The 19,876-nt window shown below is 41.1% G+C and overlaps 1 pseudogene; it reads left to right on the forward strand.

Annotated features, from left to right (window-relative positions):
- Positions 1–5,268: 5,268 nt before the first annotated feature.
- LOC116647100 lies at positions 5,269–17,595 on the forward strand (annotated as a pseudogene).
- The last annotated feature ends 2,281 nt before the right edge of the window (positions 17,596–19,876 follow it).

Below are 19,876 nucleotides of genomic sequence, written 5' to 3' on the forward strand. Positions count from 1 at the left end.
TTATGGTACAAACACACACACACACAATTTCCCCCTTCTGTATATGTCATTGGAACAGATCTCCTCTTTCTTAGATCAATGTGCCTGATTACTGTTATTCTTGGATCTTCTCAACTTTCCTTAACCCACTATAAAATCATTATCATCCCCTCCTATTCCACTGAAGCAATGGAAACACCTCTGGCAAGGAAAGCAACAGTTTCCAACTTTCCAAGCCCAATGGACTGACTTCATCCTACTTGCCTGCAAAGCAGCATTTGACATAGTTGACCACTCTGTCCTCTCCTGTCTTGGCTTCTGCATAAATACTTTCTTGGTTTTCCTTCATACTTCATTAACAGCTTCTCAGTCTCCTATGCGGTTTCCTTCTTCTCTCCTAGACCTCTAAATATTTGGATTCCTCAGCATTCTGTTCTAGGATGATGGTTCCCCATCTAAGAGTAAAACCCGAAGTACTAATTCTGGCCTACAAGACCCTACATGATTTGTACCCCCACTCCCTTTCTGACCAGGTGGCCCATTTCTGTCCTCCCCTTTACATCAGTACTCTTTGAAATATTAATTACCACTTATTTTCTCCACTTTTTTTCTTCCCATTTTCTTTTGAACTCACGATAATCATGTTTACATCCAAACCACACTACTCCACTGAACAGCTGTTGTCAAGGTTACGAGTGACTTCCTAGCAGCCAAATATAAAGATCAGTGTTCAATCCTCCCCTTACGTGATCTGTCCACAATATTTGGAAAGTTGATTGCCCTCTCCTTTGTAAAATACTAACTCATCTGATTCTAGGACACCACTATTTCTCATTTTTTCTTTTAACTTACTGATCTCTTTTGCTCTTTGCTTAGATCTTTCCCATCCTGCTGCCAACTAAACAGAAAGGTCCTAAGGATTAGTCTTGGATCTATATTTTTCTCTATTTATACTCATTTCCTAGGTGATCCAATCCAATCCTGTCCTGTGGCTATAAATACCATCTATATACTGATGACTCCCTGGTTTTTATCTCCTGCCCAGAATTCTTACCTGAACTACAGATCTGTATGCATAACTGCCAACTGTACATCTGCACTAATAGGCATTTCAAACTTAACACATGCAATACTACTGATACCCCAGCCTAAAACTTGCTCTACCTATAGTCTTTACCATTTCAGTAAATGGCAATATTATTGTTGTTCAGTTGTCTAAACCAAATGCTTTGGAATCCGCTTTGCCTCCTTTTTTACTCGAGTAAATCCTGCCAGTTTTACCTTTAAAAAATAGGTAAAAATCAAAATCTAAACAAAAACAGAACCCAGCTCCTTCTTACCATGCCTTTTCCATTGCTTTCACTTTTGTGCCAACCATTATGATCTCTTGCTTAGATGGCTTCAAGAGTCTCTTAGCCAGTCTGCTAGCTTCTATCTACTCTTGCCTCTCTACAGACTATTCTCTCCACAGCAGAGTGATTCTGTCAAAACATGTCAGGCCATGTCACTTCTCTGCTAAAAATCATCCATTGGAGCTCATACCATTCAGAGAAAAAGCCAAAGTCCTTACACTAGCTTTTAAAGCTCTCCATAATCCAATACTTAGTTTCTCTGACCTCATCTTCTACCCCTCTCCCTCCTGCTCACTTTCCCCAAGTCACTCTTGCCTTCTTGCTATTCTTTGACTATGAACATTGTTAGTCATGCTCCTGCCTTAGGATTTTTTCACTTGCTATTCCCTCTGCCTGGAATATTCTTTTCCCAGATAGCCACATTTCCTACTCCATTTTGTTCCATTCTCTGTTCAAATATCACCTTCTAAGAAAGACTACCCCAGGCCATTTTATTGTAAAGCATGCAGCCACTCTCTAACCCCATTATGCTGACTCATTTTTCTTCATAGTGCTTATCACCGACTGAAAAATTATGTATTTGTTTGTTATATCTAAACTAAAATATAAGTTTATGAAAACAGGTCCACCACTGTTCTGCTCACCGATATATCCCCAGTACCTAAAATTCTACCTGGCATATAGTAGGTGCTCAATAACTATTAGGTCAATGAGTGAAATGAGCTTTCTTTTTACTCTACAGATTCAAATACTTTCAGTGATACTTCAAATGCAATAATTCATTTCATTTCATTCATTCACTTATTCATTCATTCTAGTATTTGTTGAGCCAGATACTGGGGCTACAATGATGAAAAATAAAGTGATTCAAGCTTTCATGGAGTTTGATCAGTTTCCTACTTTCTTTTCCCAGTTTTACACCCCTGCCACCCCTACTATTGAAATGTATTCCTTCTGTGTTTTGTATCTTAATAAAATGTTATTATTCACTATATAGTCAGCCAAGGTAAAAACTGAGGAGTAGTTTTGACTCTTCTTTTTTTCCTATACCCCCAAACCCAATCACTTTACCATGTTTAGTTAATTCTACCTAAGTATCTTTAAGATTTATCATTTCTGTTCCATTTTTACAGTCAAATAATTTTCACTTCCTCCAGCCTCACCACTATTACCTTCTTAGGTCCTCATCATCTTTAACGTAAAAACTAATTCAATGAATTTTCCTGCCTTCTCACTTGCTCCCTTCCCCTCCAATCTATTTTCTACATTGTAGCCAGAGTGATCTTTCTGAAGTGCAAATATGACCACATCACTCCTCTGCTTAAAATATTTGATGGAGGATGCCTGGGTGTTTCAGTTGGTGAAGCCTGTGCCTTTGGCTCAGGTCATGATCCCAGGGTCCTGGGATCATGTCCTGCATGGGGCTCCTTGCTCAACGGGGAACCTGCTTCTTCCCCTGCTTGTGTTTATGCTCTCTCTTTCTGACAAATACATAAAATCTTTTTTAAAAAAAATCCTTTGATGGCTCTCCATTGGCCACAGGACAAAATTCAAATACCTTAATATGGTCTTTAAGACCTTAAATGATCAAGTCTCCACTGACCTCTCCATCTTTATGTTCTGTTGTTCCTTTTTTTTTTCCTTAGGGGGTGATACAGAGGAAGAGATTGAGAGAATCTTAAACAAACTCCATGCTCAGCGCCAGCATGGAGCCCATCATGGGGCTCAAAGCAGAGCTGAACATGGCAGGGCTGAACACGAGGCTCCATCTCACAATCCTGAGATCATGACCTGAGCCAAAATCAAGAGTCAGATACTTAACCGACTGAGCCACCGAGGAGCCCCTATTCTGTTGTTCTTTAGGCCCAGCTCACATATGACTTTCTTCAAGATCTTTCCCAGACCTCCTTGTGCTCCTGTAAATACTCCATTTAGACCACCAGTATAACATGATCATACTGCATTAGAGAGAATAGTATGTCCAGGAGATAAGCTGGCTTTTCACTGGAGTGTTAGCTCTAGATACTTACTAGGTGGTTTCAAATATCTCCCCTGCTGAAATTGCTGCCATCCTTCCCTGAACTCCTACTATGTTTCATCTATCTCTTGCCTTAGTTCTTTTACTTTTATTACAGTTAGTTCTGCATTGCTGTCACCACTACTACACCACTACTAGGTGATAGCTCCGGGAAGGCAGGACTCTTGCCTTAGTCCACTCTCCAACCTATGCACCACTGGGCCTGTTAGCTTGCACTCAGTTGCAAGGCACTCAATCAATGCTTGTTGAATGAATGAATTTTATATATAGACATTTTTACTTATATTGCATTTCTATCACACCCTTTCCCTTTGATGATATGGTTTCATCATTTAAAAGATGCTACTATAATATTTAAGCCTATCAGCTTTTCTGCTAAAGAGCTGCTTAGTACTCCCTACTTTTCTAAATTTGGTAACAAAATTATAAAAAAAGCATTTAGTAAATTTCTGTGATCCAGAGTCTTTTATTATGTGAGGGATGTTTAAACTAAAGCAATATATGTTTGATCCCTAATTCACTGTTTCTCTTTATCAAAACTCATCCTTTATGACTGATTTCACTACTGGTTGAACTAGCTTTGCAGTTGGTTGACCTTAGTTAAGGGTGACAAAAATGGTACTATTATCAAGCATTTAGGTAAAAAATAAATGAAAAATAAGCTAATACTTTGAATTGATATTTTAAGATTTGAAGATATTTATTTGCTTTTCAATGGAATTGTTTTTGGTAAAATCAGTACCAAAATAATTTGATTTTTTAAAATTGTCTAATATGAAGAGATGTGTTGAAGTCATATAGAAACAATTAAATGCAGTTTCTCCTGGTGAAACTCTTAGTTCAATGATGTGCATCAATTCTGAATATCTGTCCAACAATTCTTAGACACAAATTATGGTGTTATTTTGCTCCTTATATTTGGCTCTGTTTGTAACTCAACAAGTGTCTTGGGTAAGTCCCATGAGTCATAGAAGCTGAGTGAGTTGAATCAGAAATACTGGATATGGATGATCATTATAAAATGCACACTTTGACCTCTTAAATTATGCCAAGTGACAAGGCTCTTTTTGACACATTGAAATGATCCGGTCTTTTCAATATTTAATTTATTACTAATGAGGGACTGCAATTGCTATGAATTAAGTAGGCTGCATTTATCATAAGATCTGGCACATTTCTGCTTCCATTTTAAAAAGAATATCTGAAAGAAAAAATGGAGAAAATTAGATGCATGAAAATGCATTGTCTAATCAAGAACCGTGATCATTACCAGCTGTCAAAGGATATCTTAAAATATTTAATGAGCTAAATTAAGCTATAAAGACATGTCATACCTTTTTATAGAAATTTACCTGGATTTGACCCTTTGATCTCACTCCAGAGCAGCATGAACCAAGGAAACAAGGGAGGAGCAGAACATAATGGAAGAAAGAGCATCAATTCACCAGGCAAGATACTCAGCTTGACCACTTATTTGCTGCCCGACTTTGGGTCACTCTCTTACTCTAAATTTCCATTTCCCCACCTGTAAAATGAGATGATTGGACTAGATTGAGAGTTTCTGATTGTCTCATAGTCCGTCCATATTTCATGTCCATAAAATTTATTTCAAGTTCAGTTTAATCCAACAATCTTGAGGGACAGTTACAGCAGCATATTGTAATATAGTAAAGTATAATATAATATAAACATAGTACAAGGCTTTAGAATCAGAAAGACAAGAATTTGACTCTGGGCTCTCAACTTACTATCTTATAGACCTTAAATGAACCTATTCACCTTTCTAAGCTTTAGTTTCCTATCTGTAAAATGGGGACTATGATACATATTTTCATGATTGCTATAAAAATCAAATGATGTCATGGGTATCTTGAATTATGCTATTTGTTGTCTTAGACAATGTTTGAGAAAATGAAGATGAATCTTACTCTGCTTACCCTTAAAGTAATTATAGGTTGGGAAAAACAGCAAGTAAACAATGAACTTAGATGCAATGCAGTCCGTGAAGAATGCCACAAGGGAATTACAAACCAAGTGGTTTGGGAAACACAAAGACCAAGAGAGCAATTTCAACTTGGAGAATCAGAGAAAGACACATGTATCCCTTCAATGATCATTTACTGAGCTACCTACTTCGTGCTCAGCATGAGGGTAAAGAGATGGATAAAAACAAACGTCTGCATTTCTGTGTTCACAAAACCAGTGAAGTGATTCTTAGTTTTTGCTTCATAAGCTTATCAAAGTAAGGATTCTGTCCTCCAAAATATGAGCACATAATTTTACATTCAAGTTCAGAGGATTCAAGAACCTTTGGAAGTTCATTTTTATATTCCTTGGGTCTAAGGACTCCAGATTAAAAACTCCTGATTTAGCTGGAGGCTTTTATAAAAGAGGTGGTAAAAAAAAAATGTCTACATAAAAGAGGTGGGATTTGAGGCGAGTTCTGAAGAATGGCTAGAATTTCAAGTAGTGTGGAAGAACACTCTTCTTCCTGGTCTTTGAACCTGTCCTCTCCAATCCCATAGCTTATATTGACCACTCACTTCTGCACATTTGTTGGCTTAGGACAAAGTGCCTAATTTCTGCTTTGCTGCCTTTCTTGACACTCATTACCTGTGTGCTCTCTGATGCCTAGATATTGGCCTGACTCCTGAGTCCAAGGTGCTCTTGGAGGATCTCAGGCTTCTGTGCTAGCCTGTCTGCCACCCTCCCTCTAGGCACCTATGCCCCCATACCTGGTCCCTATTTTTCACTGCTGCCAATGTCTTTGTTCTCCCATCCTGCTTCCTATTCTTTCTCTCTGATCCACTGTCAGCAAAAGGCCCAATGGGATATGTGAACATGTAGTGAAGAGGCCATTTGTGGGCAGAAGGTCTTCCTCAGATCCAATGCTTACTCTAAAAAAGCCAGCCTGGCCTATCAGTTCTCCTTCTTCACTACCCCAGTTCTTGTCCTTTGACTTAATGTCTTCTATCTATATATGACTATGTTTCACAGAGTAGATTAGCTGCAGTAACAAATGACTCAAAAATGTCCAGTGGGTTTACCCAATAAAGTGTGTTTCTTGTGCACCTTTCAGTACAATGCAGGTAGACAGAGAGGAGGCTCAGCTCCAAGCATTCTTTCAAGTCTAAGGCCAACCATGTTCCACACATGGCTCTCAAGATTGCTCTGTGAATTGACATCTAGATGGTGAGAAGAAAAAGATGGTGGTAGTGGTGAGGAGTCTGGAGCGAAGTAATGTACATCATCTTCCACTGGCCAGAACACAGCTACAGGGCCCCATTAACTGCTGCTAGGAGGCTAGGAAAAGCAGTCTAGCTGTGTGCTCACAAGGGAAGTGAAAAGAATTTAATGAACACATCATCTCTGCCACACATGGCCATTATCTAATTTGATCCCCCTAAGAACTCTGGGAGGTACACGACAAGGATTAATATTCTGTTTAGAGATGAGAGAACAGGATCTGAGAGATGAAGTGATTTGCCTAAAGCCATAGAGCTGGTAAATGGCAAAATCTACAGTCAAGCCCAGGCCATCTGCCCCAGTACCCAAACTCTTTCTTTTATACATGACTTGTGGGTCATATAAATATATAATCCCTGAGTGTCAGGGGAAGAATCCTTAGGGAAAATTATACTAAGTGAAATCCAGGTACAATTTACATCAGAAACATTGGAAGGAGCTCATTGAAATGCAGATTCCCTGCAGGTCCCAACATGTACCTACTCCCTGATTTAGCACCTGGAGTTTGAGTCAAGGAATTTGCGGATAATTCTATGCAGGATATAGTTTGAGAACTCTCTGCCTTAGGACTTCACTTGATTTTCATCTATATGCTTAAAAGGAAACAAAGGTCCTTATAGAAAGCTGCCTTTTCACGTGTTTATAATCTGTTCTCTGTTGGAAGACCTCCAAACCTGGCCTTGGTGATGAAAGAGTCAGTTGTATTTTAATGTTTAAAGACACATGGATTTCTTTCTAAAAATAGGCATGTGGGGGTAGGGATGGGAAAGGGTCTATAGCAATATTATCATTCAGATGGAGAAGTGCTTAATAAAACTCTGGCTATCTCTATTGGCAAAGTGACTAAAGACCTGAAGCAAATTTTATGGTAATTCAAGTAAAAATAATCTTACTTTCTCTTGAATTTAGAGCTTTATGTGCAATTCTGAGATAATGCCTTAAATTGAAGATAATTTTAGAATCAATTTAAGGGATAGGTTCTTTCCCCTGTCAAGTTGCCTAAATATTGAATATGGATTTCATTGCACATCTGGCATAAATACTGCATGGTCTATGACATCAGGGGTATACATATTTCATAATAAAGAAACAAATATAGCAATCAGTCATCCAGCTTAATAAGCTTCTGAATTCATACCTTTACATTCCACCCCAAAAATGTGAGAATGCTGATAAGCCTCTTAATTATATTTTATAATATTTCATTTTAATGTAAAAATTATACATATTTCACTTTCATGTAGAAATCACTATTAATTTAAGGAATGTTAAGTAAGCTACCTAAAAGCCTTATAAAGTGTTATTTAGATAGTCAAAATGTTTGCTTTCTCCCTTCAAGGTGGTTTTAGACACTAATTGTATAAACTTCAACTTTAGGCTTAAAATATCCTTCTAGTAACTATAATTTAGTGTGAATTATTTATACTCTTTAGAAGAATCATGCAGAGAGAAATGCTGAATCATAAAATGGTAGCTATTACTTATGGCAGTAGCAATCACTGCCAAATTCCCTTGCATGGTCCTACCTCCTGCCTCGGTAGATATATGGGGGTGGTAGGTACAGTTATGGCCACACAGGGGGTGAGGAGGGCCCATTCCTCACTCCTTCTGAAGGAAGTAGATGATTGGGTATCCTGATGTCCAGAGAGCTGAGGCCAGAGTTTATTTTATTTGCAGCATGAATGCTAAAACCCCAGTTTTCTGCCTGCCTCTAGCTCTCACAGTTGAAGCCTTGGTGTTTCCACCTGGGCTTTAAGAGACTTATGGTCATGAAGAATGCTGGGGGATAGCCTTCATTATTTCAGAGCCAGCATTTGAGGCTAGCAGTTCTGCATATCCAGCTCCACTCTTGCAAAGGTGTACCTGAATACCTTGATATTTCAGGAAACTTTATATCTGCGTTCCCTTCAGGACTGGTTTATTTTTTTTAAAATTTTTATTGTTATGTTAATCCCCATACATTACATCATTAGTTTTAGATATAGTGTTCCATGATTCATTGTTTGTGCATAACACCCAGTGCTCCATGCAGAACGTGCCCTCCTCAATACCCATCACCAGGCTAACCCATCCTCCCAACCCCCTCCCCTCTAGAACCCTCAGTTTGTTTTTCAGAGTCCATTGTCTCTCATGGTTCTTCTCCCCCTCCGATTTCCCCCCCTTCATTCTTCCCCTCCTGCTACATTCTTCTTCTTCTTTTTTTCTTTCTTAACATATATTGCATTATTTGTTTCAGAGGTACAGATCTGAGATTCAACAGTCCTGCACAATTCACAGCGCTTACCAGAACACATACCCTCCCCAGTGTCCATCACCCAGTCACCCCATCCCTCCCACCCCACCCCCCACTCCAGCAACCCTCAGTTTGTTTCCTGAGATTAAGAATTCCTCATATCAGTGAGGTCATATGATACATGTCTTTCTCTGTTTGACTTATTTCGCTCAGCATAATACCCTCCAGTTCCATCCACGTCGTTGCAAATGGCAAGATCTCATTCCTTTTGATGGCTGCATAATATTCCATTATATATATATACCACATCTTCTTTATCCATTCATCTGTTGATGGACATCTTGGCTCTTTCCACAGTTTGGCTATTGTGGACATTGCTGCTATAAACATCGGGGTGCACGTAGCCTTTCGGGTCCCTACTTTTGTATCTTTGGGGTAAATACCCAGTAGTGCAATTACTGGATCATATGGTAGCTCTATTTTCAACTTTTTGAGGAACCTCCATACTGTTTTCCAGAGTGGCTGCACCAGCTTGCATTCCCACCAACAGTGTAGGAGAGTTCCCCTTTCTCCGCATCCCCGCCAACATCTGTCATTTCCTGACTTGTTAATTTTAGCCATTCTGACTGGTGTGAGGTGGTATCTCATTGAGGTTTTGATTTGGATTTCCCTGATGCCGAGCGATGTTGAGCACTTTTTCATGTGTCTTGTTGGCCATTTGGATGTCTTCTTTGGAAAAATGTCTGTTCATGTCTTCTGCCCATTTCTTGATTGGATTCTTTGTTCTTTTGGTGTTGAGTTTGATGAGTTCTTTATAGATTTTGGATACTAGCCCTTTATCTGATATGTCATTTGCAAATATCTTCTCCCATTCTGTCAGTTGTCTTTTGGTTTTGTTGACTGTTTCCTTTGCTTTGCAAAAGCTTTTTATCTTGATGAAGTCCCAATAGTTCATTTTTGCCCTTGCTTCCCTTGCCTTTGGCGATGTTTCTAGGAAGAAGTTGCTGCGGCTGAGGTCGAAGAGGTTGCTGCCTGTGTTCTCCTTTAGGATTTTGATGGACTCCTGTCTCACATTGAGGTCTTTCAACCATTTGGAGTCTATTTTTGTGTGTGGTGTAAGGAAATGGTCCAGTTTCATTCTTCTGCATGTGGCTGTCCAATTTTCCCAACACCATTTGTTGAAGAGACTGTCTTTTTTCCACTGGACATTCTTTCCTGCTTTGTCAAAGATTAGTTGACCATAGAGTTGAGGGTCCATTTCCGGGCTCTCTATTCTGTTCCATTGATCTATGTGTCTGTTTTTGTGCCAGTACCATACTGTCTTGATGATGACAGCTTTGTAGTAGAGCTGGAAGTCTGGAATTGTGATGCCGCCAGCTTTGCTTTTCTTTTTCAACGTTCCTCTGGCTATGCGGGGTCTTTTCTGGTTCCATACAAATTTTAGGATTATTTGTTCCATTTCTTTGAAGAAAGTAGATGGTATTTTGATGGGGATTGCATTGAATGTGTAGATTGCTCTAGGTAGGATTGACATCTTCACAATATTTGTTCTTCCAATCCATGAGCATGGAACGTTTTTCCATTTCTTTGTGTCTTCCTCAATTTCTTTCATGAGTATTTTATAGTTTTCTGAGTACAGATCCTTTGCCTCTTTGGTTAGATTTATTCCTAGGTATCTGATGGTTTTGGGTGCAATTGTAAATGGGATCGACTCCTTAATTTCTCTTTCTTCTGACTTGTTGTTGGTGTATAGGAATGCCACTGACTTCTGTGCATTGATTTTATATCCTGCCACTTTACTGAATTCCTGTATGAGTTCTAGCAGTTTTGGGGTGGAGTCTTTGGGATTTTCCACATAAATTATCATATCATCTGCAAACAGTGAGAGTTTGACTTCTTCTTTGCCAATTTGGACGCCTTTGATTTCTTTTTGTTGTCTGATTGCTGTGGCTAGGACTTCCAATACTATGTTGAATAGCAGTGGTCATAGTGGACATCCCTGCTGCGTTCCTGACCTTAGGGGGAAAGCTCTCAGTTTTTCCCCATTGAGAATGATATTCGCTGTAGGTTTTTCATAGATGGCTTTTATGATATTGAGGTATGTCCCCTCTATCCCTATACTCTGAAGAGTTTTGATCAAGAAAGGATGCTGTACTTTGTCAAATGCTTTTTCTGCATCTATTGAGAGGATCATATCATTCTTGTTCTTTCTTTTGTTAATGTATTGTATCACGTTGATTGATTTGCGGATGTTGAACCAACCTTGCAGCCCAGGGATAAATCCGACTTGGTCGTGGTGAATAATCCTTTTAATGTACTGTTGTATCCTATTGGCTAGTATTTTGGTGAGAATTTTTGCATCCATGTTCATCAGGGATATTGGTCTGTAATTCTCCTTTTTGATGGGGTCTTTGTCTGGTTTTGGGATCAAGGTAATGCTGGCCTCATAAAATAAGTTTGGAAGTTTTCCTTCCATTTCTATTTTTTGGAACAGTTTCAGAAGGATAGGTATTAATTCTTCTTGAAATGTTTGGTAGAATTCCCCTGGGAAGCCATCTGGCCCTGGGCTTTTGTGTTTTGGGAGATTTTTGATGACTGCTTCTATTTCCTTAGTGGTTATAGGTCTGTTCAGGTTTTCTATTTCTTCCTGGTTCAGTTTTGGTAGTTGATACATCTCTAGGAATGCATCCATTACTTCCAGGTTATCTAATTTGCTGGCATAGAGTTGCTCATAATATGTTCTTATAATTGTTTGTATTTCTTTGGTGTTGGTTGTGATTTCTCCTCTTTCATTCATGATTTTGTTGATTTGGGTCATTTCTCTTTTCTTTTTGATAAGTCTGGCCAGGGGCTTATCAATCTTGTTAATTCTTTCAAAGAACCAGCTCCTAGTTTCGTTGATCTGTTCTACTGTTCTTTTGGTTTCTATTTCATTGATTTCTGCTCTGATCTTTATTATTTCTCTTCTCCTGCTGGGTTTAGGCTTTATTTGCTGTTCTTTCTCCAGCTCCGTTAGGTGTAGGGTTAGGTTGTGTACTTGAGACCTTTCTTGTTTCTTGAGAAAGGCTTGTATTGCTATATACTTTCCTCTTAGGACTGCCTTTGCTGTATCCCAAAGATTTTGAATAGTTGTGTTTTCATTTTCATTGGTTTCCATGAATTTTTTTAATTCTTCTTTAATTTCCTGGTTGACCCATTCATTCTTTAGTAGGATGCTCTTTAGCCTCCATGTATTTGAGTTCTTTCCGACTTTCCTCTTGTGATTGAGTTCTAGTTTCAAAGCATTGTGGTCTGAAAATATGCAGGGGATGATCCCAATCTTCTGGTACCGGTTGAGACCTGATTTATGACCTAGGATGTGATCTATTCTGGAGAATGTTCCATGGGCACTAGAGAAGAATGTGTATTCCGTTGCTTTGGGATGGAATGTTCTGAATGTGTCTGTGAAGTCCATTTGGTCCAGTGTGTCATTTAAAGTCTTTATTTCCTTGTTGATCTTTTGCTTAGACGATCTGTCCATTTCAGTGAGGGGGGTGTTAAAGTCCCCCACTATTATTGTATTGTTGTCGATGTGTTTCTTTGCTTTTAGGACTGGTTTATTTTAATCTTACATGAAGTTGGAGGGGGCACTATTTGGGAACTCTGCTGTAGTATATATACCACATGTAATGGCCAAGAGCAGTTGTTTTAGAATTAGATAGGCTTGGGTTCAAATCACGACTCTGTCACTTACTAGCAGGGTGACCTTGTAGCTAATCTTTCTGAGCCTCAGTTTCTCCATGTAAATGTAGAAAATGATAAAATCATAATATCTACTTCATAAGGCTATTGCTGCGATTTTAAAAAAATCCATCCATCCATCCATCACATATATGTTTAACATAGTACTTGACACTTGGCACACCATAAACACTTAAAAATGGCCTTTGAAGTCAGGAAAATGGATAAGATTCCACAGGTCAAGTGTGTAACGTGAGATGAGAAGAGGGTCTAGGACAGTGACGTGAGGAACACTGAGTCTGAATCTGAATCTCGGGGCCATCACTCACTAGCTCTGGGACCTCTGGCAAGAGGCTGTGTTGGATATGAACTGCAAGGTATTTATTAGCTTTAGCATGAGGGATGATGTTGATGACTTTGGTGGGAACTTTTTCAGTGGAGTGGCAGGGACAGAAAATAGTGAATGGGTGGTGAGGGAGTGCAAACAAGTATAACAGCAACCACTACCAACCACCACCACCTCGAATGTGGTGTTGCTATGAGCCAGGCTCAATCAAGCACTCCTCAGAGATGATCTCATTTACAGGATTACTATCTCCATCTTACAGATAAGAAAGGTGAGGCTCAAGAGGCTTATGGAACATGGGCAGGGTAACAGTTAGTAGGATGCGTAACTGGCATACAAACCGCAATTTCTTTTCATACCCCCATGCTAGCATAATGAAATGCTAGAAAGCTCCAAGGCATTTCTTTAACAGCTTCTGCAGATGAGGAGATACTGTGTACTTAGTTTTCTTAGCACTAGGGCTCTGAAGATAAAACAGATAATAAAGCAACCTCCTAACTCAAATAGCTGTATTTCAAGTCTGGGGCTTTGAACCCAGGGCACTACACATTTGCTGGGGTGACTAAGACTTTTTAGGTTTCCACTAATGATGCAACTATAATGCAGGGCTGCTTTATTTGTGTGCCCCAAACTGACATTCTTGGAGCAATGCCAAACATTTAGCTGGAATCACAGAGAACACCTAGCAAAAGAAAACTCACAGTGAAGATTTTGCAAATGTGGCATAGGTCAGAGCTATGCTTTACCCATGTATTTTGGCATGCTCTCCTATATCTTGAATATGGATGGATCTTTCAATTTGAACTTCCTCAATGCAGTTCCTCTTGGGTTGGCTTCCCAGTCACCTTCTCTGTTGCATACCCAGTCACAGCCCAGCTGGTCACAGAGGCCAGTGAGGCTGCAATTACAGTGACGAGCAGAAGGTCCTTGGGATGCTGCAGTCCTGTCTGAATGCAGAAGGAGAGAGCAGGAGGGCTGTTGGGGTCTAGGTCCAGCATCTGTTCTAGTTCAGTAGCACATTGCTAGGCCACACCCTAGACGACATCCTGGAGCTCATCATGACCCAAAAGGCAACTTGAAATCACAAAGTCAAACTCTCCTCTCTGGTTGGGAAGCAGAGAAAAGCAAAGACCAAAACCAAAAACCAGACTGACCAGAGCTGTACCACTTCTGAGTTATGTGACCTTGCACACATGATTTAACCTTACTGCCTCAGTTTCCTCTTATATAAAACATGGGAAGAAATAGAATATGCCTCTTGGGGTTATTTTTGAATTGATTGCTTAGAATGATGCCTGGCATATAGTAAATGCTAGCTCTTGCTACAATTTTTCTTCTCTCTTTCTCCTTTTTAAAACCTATTTGAGGGTGCCTAGGTGGCTCAGTCAGTTAAGTCGGTTAAGCATCTGCCTTCAGCTCAGGTCATGATCCCAGGGTTCTGGGATCAAGCCCTGCATTGGGCTCCCTGCTCAGCGGGGAGTCTGTTTCTCCCTCTCCCTCTGTTCCTCCCCCCTGCTCGTGCTCATGCTCTCTCTCTCTCAAAAATAAATAAACAAAATCTTTAAAAAAAAGATCTTATTTATTTGAGAGAGAGAGAGAGCACAAGCACAGTACAAGCAGGGGGCGGGGTAGAGGGAGAAGCAGACTACCTGCTGAGCAGGGAGCTGATGTGGGACTTGATCCCAGGACCCTGGGATCATGACCTGAGCCGAAGGCAGACGCTTAACCGACTGAGCCACCCAGGTGTCCCATAAATAAATAAAATCTTAAAAAAAAAAAACCTATTTGATATCTCCCAATTTCAGACCCTTCCATTTTCTCCCAGTTTTCTTTGGTTTTCACCCCCTCTTCTACTTTAATCTAGATGCTAGATCTATCTTCTCAATTAGTCACTGGCCAAATCCTTCAACTCCTTTAATTCTTCACTGTCCTGTGTATCTGGAAAAAACCATAACCCTGCATCAGTCCAACTGTCTTTAACTGGCTGGCCTCCTGCTCTAACCTCTCCCTTCCCCAATCACAGTTGAAGAGGTACTTTTCCTTGAGTAGGAGGCAAATCCCATTTCTTACTCCTTTTCAGGTAAATGATCCTATCTCCTGTATCTTCAATCTAGTCTACTGGCTTCCTTGTTCCTTCTCATCAGCATTTAAACATGCTCCATTTCTCCCACTATAGAACAAAACGCGAAACAAGAGAACAAAACACATGTTCCCACCACCCTGCATCTCCACTGAGCTACCAACGTAGAACAGCAATGCTTCTAGGTTCCAGATTTGCAGAATTTAGAAAGAGCAGTTTGCACAAAGTTGTCTTCAACTTTGTCATCAGCTCCTCAGTTAACTGTGGACTGTATTTTGCTTCTCCCTTACCACTGACATTGCCCTAGCAAAGTCATCTGTGCCTTTTGGTGGCAGTAATCAAGGGTAGAAAAATACAGAAAAAAATTTTGTCTCCTCCACAGGGTATAGAATAATACCTGACACAGAACAGAGCTCAGTAAATGCTTCTGGGAAGAAGGAAAAAAGATGTACAAAGAATTAGGCTCATGATGACAAAAGAGTTACTTATAATATTTCTGTCTCGAGCTCAAGCTGGTACAAATTCATATGCAATTCAGTAAGAAAAACCTCTCCTTAGAAAGAATGGAGAAACTTGGGCTGACATTGATTAAGTAGCAACAAATGATGTCACTTAATTTTTAAATTTTATTTTCATTAAATATTTATGAGTATATTGCTAATTCATTTCAGAAACAAAACTATAGACTGGCTTATCAAGTGTTAAAAAGAGCAAAAGGCCTAAAATGGAGCCACTTTCCCTAAGCCCCACCAAGACTTAATACCTAAACTAATTGCAGTATCAGCCTCTCCCAAGAGTGAAATTTCAAACCAATCAGTCTGGAATTTCTTGATCAGCACTAGTGAAGTAATCGGCAAGGTAAGACCCCCATGACCTTCCCCCTTAAGGGAAGGTGACCTTGCCCAAAACAATTCTTTCTTTTCTGTTGCTAATAATCTCTTCTCCTTCTCCCACCCTGTATCTGTCTATAAAATCCTTCCATTTTGTACAGCTCCTTGGAATTCCTTTCTACTTGCTAGATGGGATGCTGCCCGATTCATGAGTCGTGGAGTAAAGCCAATTAGATCTTCAAATTACTCAGTTGAATTTTGTTTTTTGAACACAAGTTTAATGCATTAAGGTACTAGCCCAGGAAAATCTGTGAACCACAGCTTGAGAAACACTCCTCGAGGGCTCTAAAATGTATGTAGAGGGCATGCGCATCCGTTTTCTCCCAGTTGTTCCTTACTATCATTTGTATCTTAGCTCCACCCCAGATTTGTTTGCATCCTTTTCATTTAACTGATATTCATAGCGGCTTTTGATTTTTAAGTTGAGGAGGGAGGCATTCTCCTTGATGTCTGGGAGTATACAGAGACGTGGAGGATCAATGGCTAGTTTCCCATCAATGCAGTGGATACTTGGACTCAGATCCCCTGTGCAGGCACCGTCTTCAGCTACTTGGAGTTAGGCTGCTGGAAGCTCGCAGTTGCTTCTTCTCATTGGAAGTTGCCCTGGGTTACACCCGCTCCTGGGAGCTGAGTAACTGGCTAATTAGGGATACAAAAACTGGGCAGCCTCGCCTGAACTCGGGACAACTCTGAAAGGGCCACCCCCACTCCGGAGCTCTCATAGAATCACCCGAGGCCCCATTTGCAACCATATTGCAGGTTGGCATCTTCCACTGCTCAACTCTACCTCCCTCACCTCCTCACAGGCCTATCACCTGTCAAAGACAGAACGTAAGGCTCCTTCTATCCAGGCATGGGGGTGCGTTGGGAAGGCAGGGCGCGGGGAGGGGGGCAGCACCGCAGTGCGCAGGCGCAGCCGCAGCCGCGTGGGTGGGTCAGCTTCAGCTGCCTGAGAGATCTCGAAAACTCCTGGGCGTGGTCTCTTCCTGTCTCAAAGTGGGTAACGGGAAGCGCTTGACCTATACCTCTCTACGTCAGGTTCCTGCACAGCCAGCTGGGGGACTCCCATTGATGCCCAGGAGAGTTTGGAAGTTGCATTCCAGTGCCTGGAGACTCCCTCTGGGCTGACGGTGTATGGCAGGGGCCTCGCACTCCCTCGGACTCTACCGGAGATATTTGAAGCTTCCGCCACCGGCAAGGAGATGCTGCAGGCCGTGAAGAGCCCCGGAACAAACTCCGCCTTCAGAGGAGCGCTAGGCTGAGACACAGTGCCCCCAAACCGAAGGAAACGTAGAAAACTTTGAGGCTGCCGTGCACTTCTACGGGAAAGCCGTTGAGCTGAACCCGGCCAGTGCCATCTGTTTCTGTAACAGAGCCATGGCCTCCAGCAAACTCAGGAGCTACGCGGGGGCGGGGCAGGACAGTGAGTGGGCCGACTGCATAGACCCGTTCTACAGCAAAGGTGCGGCGGAGTGGGCCTAGCGCTCTCCAGTTCAAACGAGCGCAGCCGAGCCCCTACGACAGGTAGGCTTTGGAGCTGGATCCCCACAACGGACCCTACAAGTTGAACTTCAGGATGGTAGAGCTGAAGCTTAGAGCGAGTCCCATGGGAGGTGTCGGCGGCTTAGACACCACCAGCCTGCTGAACAACCCAAGCTTCATAAGCATGGCACCAAACCTGATGAACAGCCCCCAAGTTCAACAGCTGTAAGTGACAACCATTCTCTGAGTCTTCTTATGGTTAAATTTCTTTTTTCTTTTTTTTTCTATTGTGGCAAAATGCACGTAACATAAACCTTAACCATTTTAACTATTTTAAGGTTTACAACTCAGTGCTATTAAGTGCATTCCTTGTGCAACCATCACCACCATCTAATTCCAGAACATTCCATCACACCAAAAAGAAGCACTGTCCCCATTATAGTCACTTTCCAGCCCCCTCCCCAAGTCCCTGGCAACCACTAACCTCTCTTTCTGTCTCTGTGGATTTGGTTGTTGGGGACATTTCACATAAATGGAATCACACACTTAAAAAAAAAGAAAATACACATGGCAGTTAAGGAGATGCCTTTATTCTGGCTATTACAATAGGTAGAATATTCATTAATGAGAAACAAAGAAAAAGAAAGGACTGGAGTTTTATAAAGGCAGGAGACAAGGGAATCATTTGCTTTATATAGGAGTATTATAGAGGCTGAGAGGAGGTGTAGAGATGGCTTTATCTGGGTATATGCAAATAGGCCAGGCTGAGGTGGTCCTTTGCAGTTAGCCATTTTCAGAGCAAAAAAAGAGTGGTGGTGGTAGTGGTCAGGTTCCTAACTGCCATTGCGTTCTGGGAACCCAGGGCTCAGGTAAAGTTCAACACTGTCACTTTCAGGAGCTTTCCCCAGTCAGCCTCCAGTAAGCAACTCTCCATCTCAGAATCTGTTTCCAGAGAACCACTCAAAGACAGTCTGCCATCTGGCCCTTTGGATGGGTTTGAGCTCCTCTGGTTAAAAGAGTTTGGGCACCAGAAATCTATAGAATTGCATTTATTTATTTATTTATTTATTTGACAGAGAGAGACAGCAAGAGAGGGAACACAAGCAGGGGGAGCGGGAGAGGGAGAAGCAGGCCTTCGGACTCCCTGCTCGATCCCAGGACCCTGGGATCAGGGTCTGAGCCAAAGGCAGACGCCTAACGACTGAGCCACCCAGGCACCCCTAGAATTGCATTTTTATTAGATAATCGACGAGATTCTGGGCAAGCAAGGAGTGAGGTTCCAGCCAAAGTCTTCAAAACTCGTTGTGTGCATTGAGACTGACTGCAGGCTGCGCTGCTTCAGGGCCACGTTGAGACCCTGAACTGAAGTTCATGGAGGCTTTTCTTACAGCAGTGCTCTAATGGGAGCTTGGAAAAGCACCTACATAGAGCATCCTTGGTGTGGACCTTGGGCCTTGCAAGATGGGCAGTGATAATTGTGAAGCCTTTTTCCACTGGCTTGGAGGGCAGCCACCTGGGAGAGAGATAGCAAAGAAGTACAGAGCAGACTCTATGTGATGCCTGCAACTGAAAGTCCTGTGAGGGGCCTTGGAAAGTACCCCAAGATATACAGAGGGAACATTTTTGAAATAGAGGTTGGATTTCCAGCAACCAGGTTGGTGGAGGCTTAAGCTCCATGCTTTGCTCATGAAAAATAAAAGTAACATTTCAGATTGGTGAGGTCTGGGATATCTGTGTTATGTTAAGGTATCTTTAAGTCTGTCTCATTAAAATAGGAGTGTTGTTTCTTGGCAAGTTGGGTCACACTTAAATAAGATCACAGATCAGAAATTTCTTTATAAACTGCACAATACTTAAATAATGTAAGATTTAAAAGCAGATATTATTGCCCCTATAAAGTCTACTGGGAGGTCACCTTTGTGGTTAAGTATTCTGGTTTTGGGGTCTGGCAGATCTGTGTGATTCTGGACTAGATTTTAATCAGTGGGGGGGCCAGAGAGAAGAGAGATTTGTAAGAACTTCAGCCTTCCAGGTGTGATAGTTCAACAGCTCTGTACTTCACACAACCTACCCCCAAAGGAACACATACCTAAGCATTAATAAAGACGCATTCCATGGGATACAAATGAAGCTTTAAGACCAGTACTCTGATCTTGAGTAACTTCTACAAACAATGCAAAAAAAAAATTAAAAACCAAAACCAAACAAAAAACCACTGGGTAAAAACAGTAGTCTTCTAGGCAAATTTAGCTTCAAAACAAGTCAGTCCTTTAGCCAGCTCCCACACTCTGCTTGTTCACTTTTGTGTTCTCTGTCTCACACACACATAAACCACACACACACACTTATATACTCATGCAGGAGATTGCAGTCCTAAATAAAGCCTTCTGGAGCTTTTCAACTAACAATATATAAATTTTCTGAGCCTCAGTTTCCTTATCTTTAAGATGAAAGAAGTAAGTAATGAGATCTTGCACATATGGTGCTTAACAGTGGGTGGCCCATTGTCA

The sequence above is a fragment of the Phoca vitulina genome, unplaced genomic scaffold (assembly GCF_004348235.1).
Source record: "Phoca vitulina isolate PV1807 unplaced genomic scaffold, GSC_HSeal_1.0 scaffold39, whole genome shotgun sequence".
Taxonomy (NCBI): domain Eukaryota; kingdom Metazoa; phylum Chordata; class Mammalia; order Carnivora; family Phocidae; genus Phoca; species Phoca vitulina.